A 13,851-nucleotide genomic window follows, 5' to 3' on the forward strand; every position below is an offset into this window, starting at 1 on the left:
TTCTAAGTGATAAAATAGTATCTATCTATTGGTTTGAAATAATTATTGACAACAACTAGCCCGCCAGTGGCTCAGCGGTAAGTTTAAAATTCGGGTTTCGATTCTCGCGGTGGACACAGTACAGATAGCCCATTGTGTAGCTTTGTGCTTAATTGCAAACCAACAAACATAGTTTGTATCAATGAGACATATTCATTGACAACTATTACTTGTCCATTCCTTTAGGTTACAGTTTTGATTTCAAACGTATACCTTCGAGTAGCAAAGAATCCTATTAGAATACAGCCATGATATTAATCAGTTGATTTGAAAACTTTTAGGTTACAGTTTTGATTTCAAACTTATACCTACGAGTAACAAAGAATCCTATTAGAATACAGCCATGATATTAATCAGTTGATTTGAAAACTTTTAGGTTACAGTTTTGATTTCAAACTTATACCTTCGAGTAGCAAAGAATCGTATTAGAATATAGCCATGATATTAATCAGTTGATTTGAAAACTTTTAGGTTACAGTTTTGATTTCAAATTTATACCTACGAGTAGCAAAGAATCCTATTAGAATACAGCCATGATATTAATCAGTTGATTTGAAAACGGGGTTCGCTCTCGTTTTCTGTGCTTGTTTTTTTCCGCTTTATAAACCATTCATAGTAATTTACAAGATCTTCAAAACAGCTGTTGTACTTTTTTCAAGTGGTCTTGTTTTTATAAAAGTCATAATCAGGTTATGTAATAAGAACCTTTGTTCTGCTACGCGTCCTCATTTTTTTCCATTACACATTTTTTTCAGTTTCAATAGCTAATTTCAGTTGATCGAGAGGCATCTTTAAGATCAAAAAGTGATTATTGTAGCAATTAAAACGTATTGTAATAAATGTTAAGTCTGTAGGCTTATAACATTAAACACCGGGTTTTGATATCCGTGGTGGGCACAGCACAGATAGCCCATTGTGTAGTTTTGCGCTTAACAACAAACAAACTGACAAATATATCAAATCAAAATGGTTGGGAGTACATTAAGAACGAATACTAATCCAAACACTCCATTCTCTGGGCATAACGGGCGATGTTTTAAATTTTTATTGGCTGTATATATAAACATAAATAAATAAATATGTAAATGTCGACTAATCTTTCGAGACAGGAAGCTTATCAAACTTTAAAGGTTTTAAATCGCGTATAGTATCTTAAAAACGTGTAAACAGATTAATTCAAATATTAGTCAACTTAGGCGGATACGGGGTTTTTGAAAGAATGAAAGAAAACAATAATTGTGATGCTGTTTAACGTTTTTCACAGAAACTTCAAGACTGTTGTACATTAAAAGGTGGAGCTGAATGGCAATATTGGTCTTTGAGATAGCTTTTAACTTATGCACAATTTCTTACCGGTTTTAAGTCTGTAAGTTTGTTTGATTTTGAATTTCGCGTAATTCTGTATGAGGGCTATCTGCGCTAGTCGTCTCCAGTTTGAAAGTGATAAATCAAAGTGGAGGCAGCTAGTCAACACCACTCACAGCCAATTATTGGGAAACTTTTTCACCAAAAAATAATGGGATTGACCGTCACATTATAACGCCCCCATGTGAATTAATTAATTAATTACAATTTTTATGACATTTTGTGTGTGACTCCTATGTTTCTAGTGAACCATCAATCAACTTAGTGGATAAATAGCTTAGAAAAATATGTTTAAAAAAACGTTTATATACATACAGAGCGTTGACTTCTTTATATTAAAATAATTTTGAATGCGCAAATCAGCAAATCACATGACAGCCACAGTCCATATAAAGTGCTATGGTATGTTTCAGAACTATATTTGACATTTTTTGGCTATTTTTATGTAATATGATATCACCGAAAATTGATCGCTATTGAGGAGTGTGTGTAGCACTACTTTCCGACATAAGATATTCATACACTCAGATCATAAAGATGTATTCAGATCGTGGATACTTAGAATTTCTAAGACGGGGATATTCTTTGTACTGGCGTTGAAGAAAAAAGAATATGTATCAACTTGGGACAACCAGGATCATTCAGAAAAGGACTTGCAACAATTCATACTACAGCTGTGTTAGGAAAAGTGCAGCCTTTTGTAACAGGTGAGAATCTACGAACACAAAAGTAAGTGGGAAAAACCAACATGCGCCATAACAGTACGGAATATGATTACCCTCTGGAAAGGAGACCAATAGGGTATGGGCTCACCAAAATAAGGCTTTCAGTCATACCGCCCCTTCAACTGTCCCATTCCTCAAGCAGCTGGAGAAAACATCTATAGATTTCTGTCCCATCGAACGGGTTCATGGGAAATGTTGTCCTCGTACATTAGATGGATTATGGAAGGCATGTAGGGAGAAGTTGAATGATTTAGATATGATGGACTATCGGCAGATCAATTCTGTAAAATATACTAATTTAAAATAAAGATTTTTCTGATCTTGTGAGTTACCTTTGATCATAACAATGTATTGATATCGACGTTTATAACGCTATAATTCAGGATTAGATCCCTGCAGTGAGCACATTAAAGACAGTGCATTATATAATCTTGAAGTAAATAAACAAACGTAAGAGGCTGTTTACAACTGTTTACCATTTTCATAATTGTACAAAGCATGCCCATTTTTTTTTTGTGAACTCCACTAACCTCTGTAAACGTACATATAAAATGATGAAGTTTTTGAAGATATATTATCGGGAATTAGCGATTATAAAAAAATAAACGGGAATAGAAAGTAAGCGTTTAATTCCACAAAAATTGTGGAAGGTTCTGCAGCTCAATACTTTTACAAGTTATTTATTGATATCAAATGATACCCTTTCGCTATTTTGTTAAAAGCATATATGTGCTCCTACCTCTCCCCATTCCGTCTTATCCCCAAACTTAAGACAGTATTTTGTAAAAGCACTACACTGCAGGGTTATCGTCAAGATGCACGGTCGTCAAACAGAAAATGACCGGACGTGACGACATAAATGTAACGGCGTGGTGTGGCTCCAAAATAGCTTGAATATAACGTACTCAACCTCTGTGTATATATCCAGTCCATCACAACTAACCCGAAAACTATGTTAAAGTAATAAATGTTCACATTGATATACTCACATGCATCTAACTTTATTCTTTTCTTTAGATTTAATAAGTTGAAAGATACAGTAGAAGCATTTCTATAAAATATAGACAAACATATGTTGGTTTTTGTGGCATTTCGCAAGACTAGGCATATTTTGGTTTGTCAACTATTCCCTCCTCCCCACGAACACAAACAACCCAGTGGCTCAGCGGTAAGCTTGAATGTTTATACGCTGAAATGGGAGGCTCGATACCCGTGGTGGGATCAGCGCGGATTGCATGTATAAGGGTTATCTTGTCAATGTATATTTTAACAAACTGCCTAGAAGTTTTCACTACTTTTGTTGTTTTTGAGCGCAAAGCTGCCCAATAGGCTACATGCGCTATGTCCGCCGTGGTGAATTGAACCAAGGATTGTAGTGTTTGTAAGTCCATAAACTCACCGTTGACCCATCAGTAGACTTTCACTACTGACAAGAAGATTTGGAAACTATACTCAACGAAGTAAAATTCCTAGTAATTGAAATTAGATCAAACTCAAAATTGATCCTTTCAAATGCGTTATTCCCTCTAAGGATTTTGTTTAGTAGTTTCAAGAAGAAATTTAACTAGCAAAAAGAAATGTTTATAAGAAAATGATAAGTGATATAATGTAACGATTTTAATAACAGTACATCTCTCAGTACATTTATTGCATATATTACTTTTGGAGCTAAACTTTCGTACATCTGTTTTGTGTCTTTTACTGAAATCCGTTATAATTCATTGTCTATAAATGTATTGCAAAAACAATTATTTTCAAGTTAGGTTTTTTAAAAGTTTCATACTTTATTTCTGTCTTCATGTATTTGGGCTTTCAATCTCGCACGACGCCTTAGGGTATTTTAGAAACAGTTTCAACTGAATGTTAAATTTTAACAGACCAGCATCTCCAAAGTCATCGTTTTAAATGAGGACCAGTATTTTATTGAACAAATTACTTTTACATTGGACCGGATATCTGAGACTTTGTTTTAGGCTTAGGTTATGCTTCTTTTTCTTCTTCTTCTTGGGCGCCTGAAGTTAATTTTAAAGTGTCTGGATATAATGTTTCAAAATGTGCGCAAAATAGAGAATCATTTTAAGCGAGTAACATTTACGAGTATAGGTAATTGACGTACATAGCCTGGATATAACACGTTTCAAATATAACAAAATACAGAATGAAAATATATCGTTTATTTAGAGGCATATGCAACATAAAAAGTATATTGAACAATTTCCAAGCAGGTGGAAATATTTGACTTTTGATATCGTGCATCAGTAAAGATTTGTATCAGAAGATAAATCAAAATAAAATGTCTAGTTTGTTTTCGGAAACCCCTATTATAACATTATGTGTATAATACTGAATATTATATTCAAGATACCTAATCATAGGAGCACTAAGATTATATACGCTGTGGTTGAAGTTCTGTTATACTTGAACTATAAAAAATCAATTTCAGTTTTTGATCTTTTTTTTCAAGTAGTGCGTCTTTTCTGTTTTTTTTTTTGTCTTTTGAATTACCAGAGGCAACAATGTTTACTTTCTTCACTATCGGCTTCGAGAGTTCAGTATTACTCCACAAAGAAAAATAGCCAAGAGCAGAAACATTTCGTTTTAACTGGATGAAAGTTAATTAAGAAACGCCAACGTTAGTCTTTTTAAACCTAAAAATGAAAATCACTAACTACCCTCGTTAGAAGTTCTTTCTATACCTTGCGCTTACCTTGTGCACGTTACGTCACTGAAGAAAGCCCCTATCGTGTAGCCGAATTCTTGCCCTGAAGGACGAAGACGACAATATAGTTGATTTAGTTGACGATTCTTTTGTTCAAAGCCCAGGAGGTAATTGAAAAAAAAATTCGTTCTAAATACAGTAAAAAGTTTGATAGTTGTGACTGTTCAAACGAGCATCATTACTTATACTTGTTCTTCTGGCTGGCTTAATAATCAAGGATATATATGTAGTTCTATTCTCGGATCTCAAGGCATTAATACGTTTAGAAAACCACAATATTCAAAACTCCTGGGGAAATAATGTGTAAGCTTAACACGTAACTTCATTCCAGAATATTTTATAAATAAAAGTTATCAATCGACATTCAAGACGGCGAGTCAGTCTCTTAAGTTAGGATATACTAGATACGTCTTCAATTAAATATTTTTTAATCAGTCTGTGCCCATTGTTTTGCCTTTTCTTATTTTGATCCTAAAACCCTAAATGGGCGTTTATTACGATATTCGGTGGTAGAATTGGATTGTTTACATTATTACGTAATTATCCCCCCCTCCCTTTTCTAACGATAAAAATAACTTGTAGGTTTGGTTGTTTGTTGTTCAAGTCAAAGCTACGTAATGGGTAAACTACGAGTATCAAACCCAGATGTTTTGCTTTATAAGCCCTCAGACTTACCGCTGAACCACCAGGGGGCATTTTGTCAATGTAATGCTAACATAGACTAAGCCTACTTGATCATTAAAGACACTGTAACAGTGGGGGGTCATTTCAACACTTGAAACTTTAGAGAGAAAAGTAGCAAACGTGTGGAATTTCCAGTTCGTCGTTTTCCTTTTCTTGTATTTAACTTTTATTTTATTTTTTTTTCATTTACTGACTTATACACAAGAACGTTACAATATATATTTATAATCAACACTTGTTATCACATTTTAAGTTGCTTCGAAAAAGTCCATGAAAAATAAATAAAAGTAAATTTTGAAAATCAATTTTATATATTTTTTTATAAACAACAATTTTAATTAAAAGTTTGTATGTTGCAAGTCTTTCTAGGCTTCTTTTTAGTTAAATACTCTATGTAAGATTGCGTGTTATCTGTTTATCAAACATGAAATTAATTTTATTTTATTTTATTTTTTTTTGGCGTGTGTGTTGTTTTTAAAACCGTCACACATCTGATTAGATTCTTAGTGAAATGATCTGAACTAGACGGCCGTAAGAAGACATAAAGAATATTTTCGTAAGAGGATCACGGATGTTTTTTTTTTTTGAGAGATCACGGCGGACTTGAGCTTCCTTTTAAAGAACAAATCCGTGTATGATCCTATTAGTGGAAAGTGCTATGTATAATATGTACTATATAACACAAAAACGTCAATAGTGTATCAAAATATGCTTTCACGCTTAGAACTTTTCCGCTTAAAACAAATCGTAAGGTTTCAGGATATTTAGAATTTTGTGAAACCCTCCTTTGATAAAAAAAAGGATATATATATATATATGTGTGTGTGTGATCCATTTAAAACACCTAAAAAACGGCAGATATCTCAACGAACAGTACGAAATATTGTATTTTGCTGCGAATCATATTTGTGTTATTTTAGGTGTTCTTGTGTTCATATTTGCTTACTTATTTATTTTCATTTTATTTTAAACATTACTTTATTTCCCCGAAAGGGAGCCGAAGGCCTCCTGGAGGGATCACCTGTTTTAACCACTCGCATCATTATACAATAGTGTGTTGTCTGTCAGTCAGTCAGTAGACATTAAAATGACGTCACATAAGGGATGCTTAAAGTGGCAATTTGTACTGTCGTGACGTCTGTAAAACGTGCGCATACCATGAATTACTAGAAGAACTTCAAAAACAAGAAGTAAAAATATTTGTTAATCTTAATGTTGGTTTTATTTACCCTCGAAAGAGAATACTTTAGCGGACCCTGCAGAAGTACAGCTAGTATATATTTATAAACATTTCTTCTTCATATATCTTCTGACAAAATAATAGTGATTATGTTTCCCGTGGCCCCAAAACAAGTCCTTCTTGAAAGAGACGTCCTCTTCGTGAATAATTCAGTAATAAGTTTTCTATAAAGAGATGATAGTGAGCATATTTTCCAAGTTCAAAGAAAAAAATAAAAGCTATTATCTTACAAATTTAAATGAGGTCGAGTTTGGTAGTTTTGACGTAAAGAATTTTAGTCGTTTATAGCAACTTTACTTGCATCGTGTATTTCATATTATCATCGTTTCTTCATTTAAAAATATGTAATATAATTTTCCGAGTAATGTATACGTTCGGCAAAAAATTAAAAATAGTATTCTAGTTAAAAAGACACTATTGAAGGCATAGCTAAGCTTTCCCAATTACCCCCCCCCCCCCAGTGGCACAGCGGTATGTCTGCGGACTTACAACGCTAGAATCCGGGTTTAGATACCCGTGGTAGTCAAAGCACAGATAGCCCATTGTGTAGCTTTGTGCTTAATTACACACAAACTTTACGTTATTTCCACTAATATAAATACCCATGTGCTAGAAATGGGAGGGAAATCAACTAAACTATCAGGACATAAACTATGGATGTTTAATATCTCAAACTACAAACTTTAAATTACATACTTAAAAGGATTACATCTCAGACAATACTCATTCTAGGAGAATACAATTTCACCAAAAGCGCACTGAGAAGGTATAAGTGTTATACAACAACTTTTGGACGTGGTACAGGACGTTTCAAATCATATTACACTGAGTATGTAAATAATTTTACTCGCAAAATATCTTCCTTCTCTCTTCTAATAATGCAAGATTAATGATTTGAATAAAGCGTGTGTCAGTGTGCAGGATATTGCGAAGCTTAATAACCACTGTCTACATGAGATAGTGCTCTGAGTAGCTCCACTTAGGGATAGGCCTCATACGCTCATTGAAAAAAGATTGAGAGCATACTGAACCTTCTGTGACAGTTTGTGTACCTGGTCCAAACTTTTCTGTATAAACCTTACGATATTCACCGAGTCTCTGATAAAACATATTTCTCCTCGGACAGTCAGTTTTAAATACACAATAATTCTAAACATAAGGTTTTCTTTGTAATCCACTGTGTATCTTGGCTCTTTAGTTGTTAGCCTGCTTGGCTGCGAGTTGGAGGATTCAGGGCCCGCTCCCCGATTCTGCTAAATATGCTCCGCACTTTTAAGTGCATTATTAAAGTAATATTCAAGCCTATTATTCGGTTCAAAGACGAAAATAATCTTTATGGTAATGAGTGCCGCTGACTGGTCGATTACTCAAAATTAGAGACGACTATGCTTGAATTATAGGGTTCTCTGAGCTGATCATTTAGACCATGAGTCGCAAAAACTGCCAATAAAGTAGAAAATTTCAATACTGATACCCTTTAGTACCCGCCAAATGTTTTTTTTTGGGGGGGGATGAGTTGTGGTAGATATTTGAATTTAGGTGCTGGTCCAGATCTGTGCGATACCGCAAAATATTCCCCGCTCTTTAAACTCCCTGTGCGTAGATGGTAGTGTGCTGTTGACTGGCTGCCTTCCCACTAACCAGTATTACAACCACGTTACCGGATTAGTTACTAAGGATTTCTTATTGGAAGTTAAAATAAAAAAGGCTTATCTTCGTTCACTATTCTCAGGCGTTTAACAGTTTGACTGGTATGTTTCAAACTTATATAAAGTTTCAGAGAAGAGAGAATTAAGAATTGGCGGGAAAAGGGATAACTTGTTAATTTTGCTGTTTTTCGTCTTAATAAATCAATAAAAAGAAAATTAGAATCCCATAGTACAGTTTTTAGATCATTTACCTGGCAAGTAGAAGTGCGGATTCCAATTACACTCAGTCATAGATGCCACATGCCCTTCTCAAAACGTTTATAATACAGGAAAGAGCGTAACTGTTTACATTTCATATTCCCTGAAAATAACCTCTTATGACTTTTGTTCTGGCGCCATCTCTTACGCATAATTTGAACTATGTAATTACTCAACAGAAAATTATACATTCCATAAAATATATGTTATATCTATAGCTATGCAAAACGTGTTCCTTCAGTATTAAATATTTAACCATATCTATAGTTGTTGTTGTTTTCTTATTTTATACATAGAACAACAATTATTTATTCGTAAATGCTCTAGGGTCTAACATGATAATACCAAGTCCCTATATTTCCTCAGTGCAACTAATAGCACATAACAAAAAAAAAAAAACAAAAAATCACAGGAATCCTATGGTATATGTTGAAAGGGAAGAACAAGAATGGTTAGATTTCAGCTTTTTGTTTTCGATGTTTCTTTATAAGTAACACAGACATAACAGAGTTGTTGTATGTTACCATGTACAAAATTTGTAGTTGGAGCAATTAGAATATTTTATACAGTCTTGGCCAAAATATTTGCTTGCTGTTATTGTCTTCATGCATGGAGTAGATATTGAGTAAATAAAGAAGTAGTAACAGAGAAAGTACGAGTTGTTATTCTGGTCTGTATAAGTTGTTTTGTACATTTCTTCGTCAAAACACACATACACACTTGTTTTGTATAAAAGGGTGTGCTTTTGGTATAATCTTTTTCGAAACAAACGCTTTGTTTCAATGTACTTGGTGTAGATTCATGCCTTGTCACGTGCCAGGAGTTATAGGGCATCAAATTGTTAGACTGTCCAGAAATGGTATGAAGCAAACGGACATTGCCAGAATAGTAGAAAGGTACTCCAGAACTCTTAAACATAATCGGACTACGGCAATCGTTGTTCAGGGAAAGTCTACTGGTAGACTCCGAAAAACTGCTGCTCGAGATGACCGTGTTTTGATCAGATTAATATGTCAAGGTAGACAGAAGTTTTACAACACCTTACGACATGAGCACATTCATTCCGTGGTATCCAAAAGAAAAGTGAATAGAAGTCTGACAAACATGGTTATTTTTGTCAGAAGGACTATCTGCAAACCGATATTAACCAGAATTCACCGCCGTCACTGTGTTACTTGGGCAAGACAGTATGCCAATTTAAAGTTAGGATACTGGCTTACATTTTCAGTTGAGTCCTATTTCCGGCTTGTTAAAGCTGATGTTCGTCGTTTGCCTAGAGAACAGATGAGGGAAGACTGATTTTCCTACAGGGAACACACAGGAGGTGGTGCAATATATGTTTCGGCAGCTCTTCATCATGGTGGAAAAACTTATCTTCATATCTTCCAGGGAACTGTCAATGGCGTCTCCTACAGGCATGACAGCTAGACAATAATTTTATCATATGTTAAGGCAAGGTTTGGCAATAACTTTGTGTTCCAGGAGAACAATGCCACTGCCCACAGTCCATGTATTGTACAGGAGGACGATACGAGATTGCCATTGCCAGCAAACTATCCAGATTGTAATCCCATTGAGAACTGTTGGGCAGAATATAGCTGTAAAATTACCGACCACGACCCTAAACCAGCTACTGTTACAGCGCCTTCTGGTGAAAAGGTGGGATGAAAGTACGAGGGATTACATCAATAACCTCATCGATAGCATGCCACTCGCCTTGCAGAGGATATTAAAGTACGAGGAGGACCAACCAAGTACTGAATGTTTAATATGAACTGATATAAGGCTATAGACGCTATTTATGATATTTTTATGCTATATTATGTCATTATATATGTTTTAGTAAGGTTTTGTTGTGATAGGTGAAATGCTGAATTACACATCTTTCTACAGGTGTCTGATAAAATTATTTACTGTTCTAATAAAGCGTTCATGATGTCCATAAAACCTGTATCATTATACAAATTATATATGCGGATGTTTAATATAACACGCATTTCTCAGTTTAATAATAATGATTTTATTTGTTACAAAATATGCAAACATTTTGACCAAGACTGTATAATTCATTTCGAAAATCGGTTCTTGTAGGCAATGAACCAAAAACTTAAAGGGATAAAAAATATAATATGGTCTGGAAAATCATGCTTGGATGCAGTTCCTAAAATCAATATATCATTAGTTATGTGAACGTTTGACGAGTCCCATGTTACGTGTGGTAGCCACTCTGAAGAAGAACGTAGTTTTGTTTTCGGGTTCAATCTATTGTGTGTGTGTTTTGGTGTTTGCTTCAGTTTTGGTTATTGTTTCTGTATGGTTATGGGACAATGTATTATTCTATGCAACGTCGCTGAATATGATAGTCTTAGTGGTGGTTCATGAATGGAATAATATTGGATATTGCTTCTGTATAATTATGGAGCAATATATCCTTTTATGCAACGTCGCTGAATATGATAGTTTCGGTGGTTCATGAATGGAATACAGACCTTATTGTTCTTCTGCGAAGAATAATGAGTTTAAATATATTGGCACGTTGGTGGACTTAGTTGTACGTCTTTCGCGAGTGTATCCGGATGAGATGTGGGCAGGGCACAGATAGCTCATTGTGTAGCTTTGTGCTTAATTACAAACAAACAAACCAGATGATATTTTATTTTGTCCTTGTCCAGTTTGTCTGTTTGTAGTTAAGAACAAATCTGCACAATGGGTTATCTGTGTTGAGCCCCCACGGGTATCGAAACCTGGATTTTAGCGTTATATAGCTTCAGACTTACCGCTGAGCAAATGGAGGGCTCTTTGTTCAGGATAATGCCTAATGTTATAATCCTAACATTAGAATATCTTAAATAGTAAATCGTAGAGGCCATGGATTCGCTAAACAGGAGTTCTGATCTATGTTGGCCCGGCATGGCCAGGTGGTTAGAGCGCTCGACTCGCAATCTGAGGGTCGCGGGTTCGTCCCATCAAACATGCTCGCCCTTTCAGACGTGGGGGCGTTATAAAGTGATGGTCAATCCCACTATTCGTTGGTAAAAGAGTAGCCCAAGATTTGGCGGTGGGGGTGATGACTAGTTGCCTTCCCTCTAGTCTTACACTGTTACATTAGGGACGGCTAGCACAGATAGCCCTCGTGTAGCTTTGCGCGAAATTCAAAAACAAAACAAACAAACTAATCTATGTTCCATAGAACACATGTGGACCCTCACAGACAGCTGTGTACGTTAACTCTTTAACCTATCACATCACATCAGTGAAGTTATCGTTACTGACTGAAAAAAGGTATACGATTCCATACATTTGTAGTATATACTCTGAAGAAGCTGAAACGAACTTAATGCTTAATTGGGCTTAAATAGTAATGTTTCATTTTTCGTCCTCGCCAACCACAAATTCCATTACATGCTTTCTTAAATAGGCACTGTATCCTGTAATGTCCTATAATTTCTCTTAAACAGGCAGTATATTCTGTAATGTCCTATAACATATTTTAAACAGGCACAATATCCTGAAATGTTCCACAATTTCTATTACACAGGCAGAATATCCTGTAATGTCCTATAACTTCTTTTAAACAGGCACAGTATCCTGAAATGTCCTATAATTTCTCTTACACAGGCAGTGTATTCTGTTATGTCCTATAACTTATTTTAAACAGGCAGAGTATCGTATAATGTCCTAAATCTTCTGAAGAAATATAATCTGTAACTTTTCGTAACGTATCTGTCGTTATTTTGCAAAAGTCACCTTAACTTCAGCAATTACATAATCATAATTAATAAGTTACTTTCCAAGCCTCATAATCAGTACCATCAAGTATCATATGCTGCACTATCATGTAAGTTTGAATATTTGTTTTGTTTGTTCTGAATTCTGGATAAGATAAGTAATAATACCAAGGTGTACACCCTCAGGGTCCATTTAGTGTGGGCTTGGTTTAGTTTGTTTTTGAATTTCGCGCAAAGCTACACGACGGCTAGCGCAGATAGCCGTCCGTAATTTCGTAGTGTAAGACTAGGGGGAAGGCAGCTAGTCAACAACACCCACCGCCAACTCTTGGGCTACTCCTTTACCAACGAATAGTGGGATTGAACGTCACGTTATAACGCCCCCACGACTGAAAGGGCGAGCATGTTTGTTGGGACGGGGATTCGAACCCGCGACCCGCAGATTGCGAGTCGAGCGCCCTAACCACCTGGCCATGAAGTTTGAATATGCCGCATATTTCAGTTACGTTTCGAAACTTCCAAGGAGGAACATCTGCTTTCCAATCAAATGAAACAAAGATTATGAATCTGGGACTTTGTGATATATGTTCTATAAAATGGAATTATCAAGAACGAATCGGAGTAAAAATAAACGTATTAATGTAATTTGTTTCGTCTCTGATAAATATTTTATAGTTTGCTATTATTTGAATAGAGTAACATTCGTAACTTCATACACGACGTAAAGAATGGTGAGAGGAGATTAATGTTCTCGTAGATCATACTTGTTATCACCTACATTACGGTAATACTTCTGACAAGGACATGTTTGGATAATCTTTCAGAAACATTTTTGGGTGTTTCTCTTCTCTGGATTGGAATTTAATGTACCATGTAAATCTCACAAAAACCATTTTCTCTTTCATATTATATACAGCTTTTGTTCGCCATTTTGCGCAGAGGGTAATAAATGTTGAAAATAAAATAAACAAAAACTTTAACTACTAATATTGATTGAATCATATTTCATTATCTTAGAAAAAAACAAATTTTCAATCACTTCTCTAATTTAACTTTGTTTACACATCGACGTTTACAGTTCGTGTACGGGTCGTAGTGAAACTGATGGTCACTTACTTTTGTTTGGAGTTTCATCGGTATTGTATAAACAAAAGAATTGGATTTAAAACTTTCCTTCTTAAATAACCTAATGCTATACTGTGTTGTTCTTGTCTCTTGCAATTCTTGACTACGTGCTACATCATGTATTGGGGCTTTAGAAGCCTTAGATTACTACACTAAAACTTAGGTGTACTAGTGAAGTTGGGCATATAGTTGGATGACTGTGGTATTTTTTATTACAAATAAGACTTAAGTGTAAGCCAAGCTTTAACTTTTCTTTAGCTTTGTGTCATATAAACCTCATCGCCTGTTTTGTGACTTCCTGGCTAAAGACGTTAACTCA

The sequence above is a fragment of the Limulus polyphemus genome, unplaced genomic scaffold (genome assembly GCF_000517525.1).
Source record: "Limulus polyphemus unplaced genomic scaffold, Limulus_polyphemus-2.1.2 Scaffold737, whole genome shotgun sequence".
Classification (NCBI taxonomy): Eukaryota; Metazoa; Arthropoda; class Merostomata; order Xiphosura; family Limulidae; genus Limulus; species Limulus polyphemus.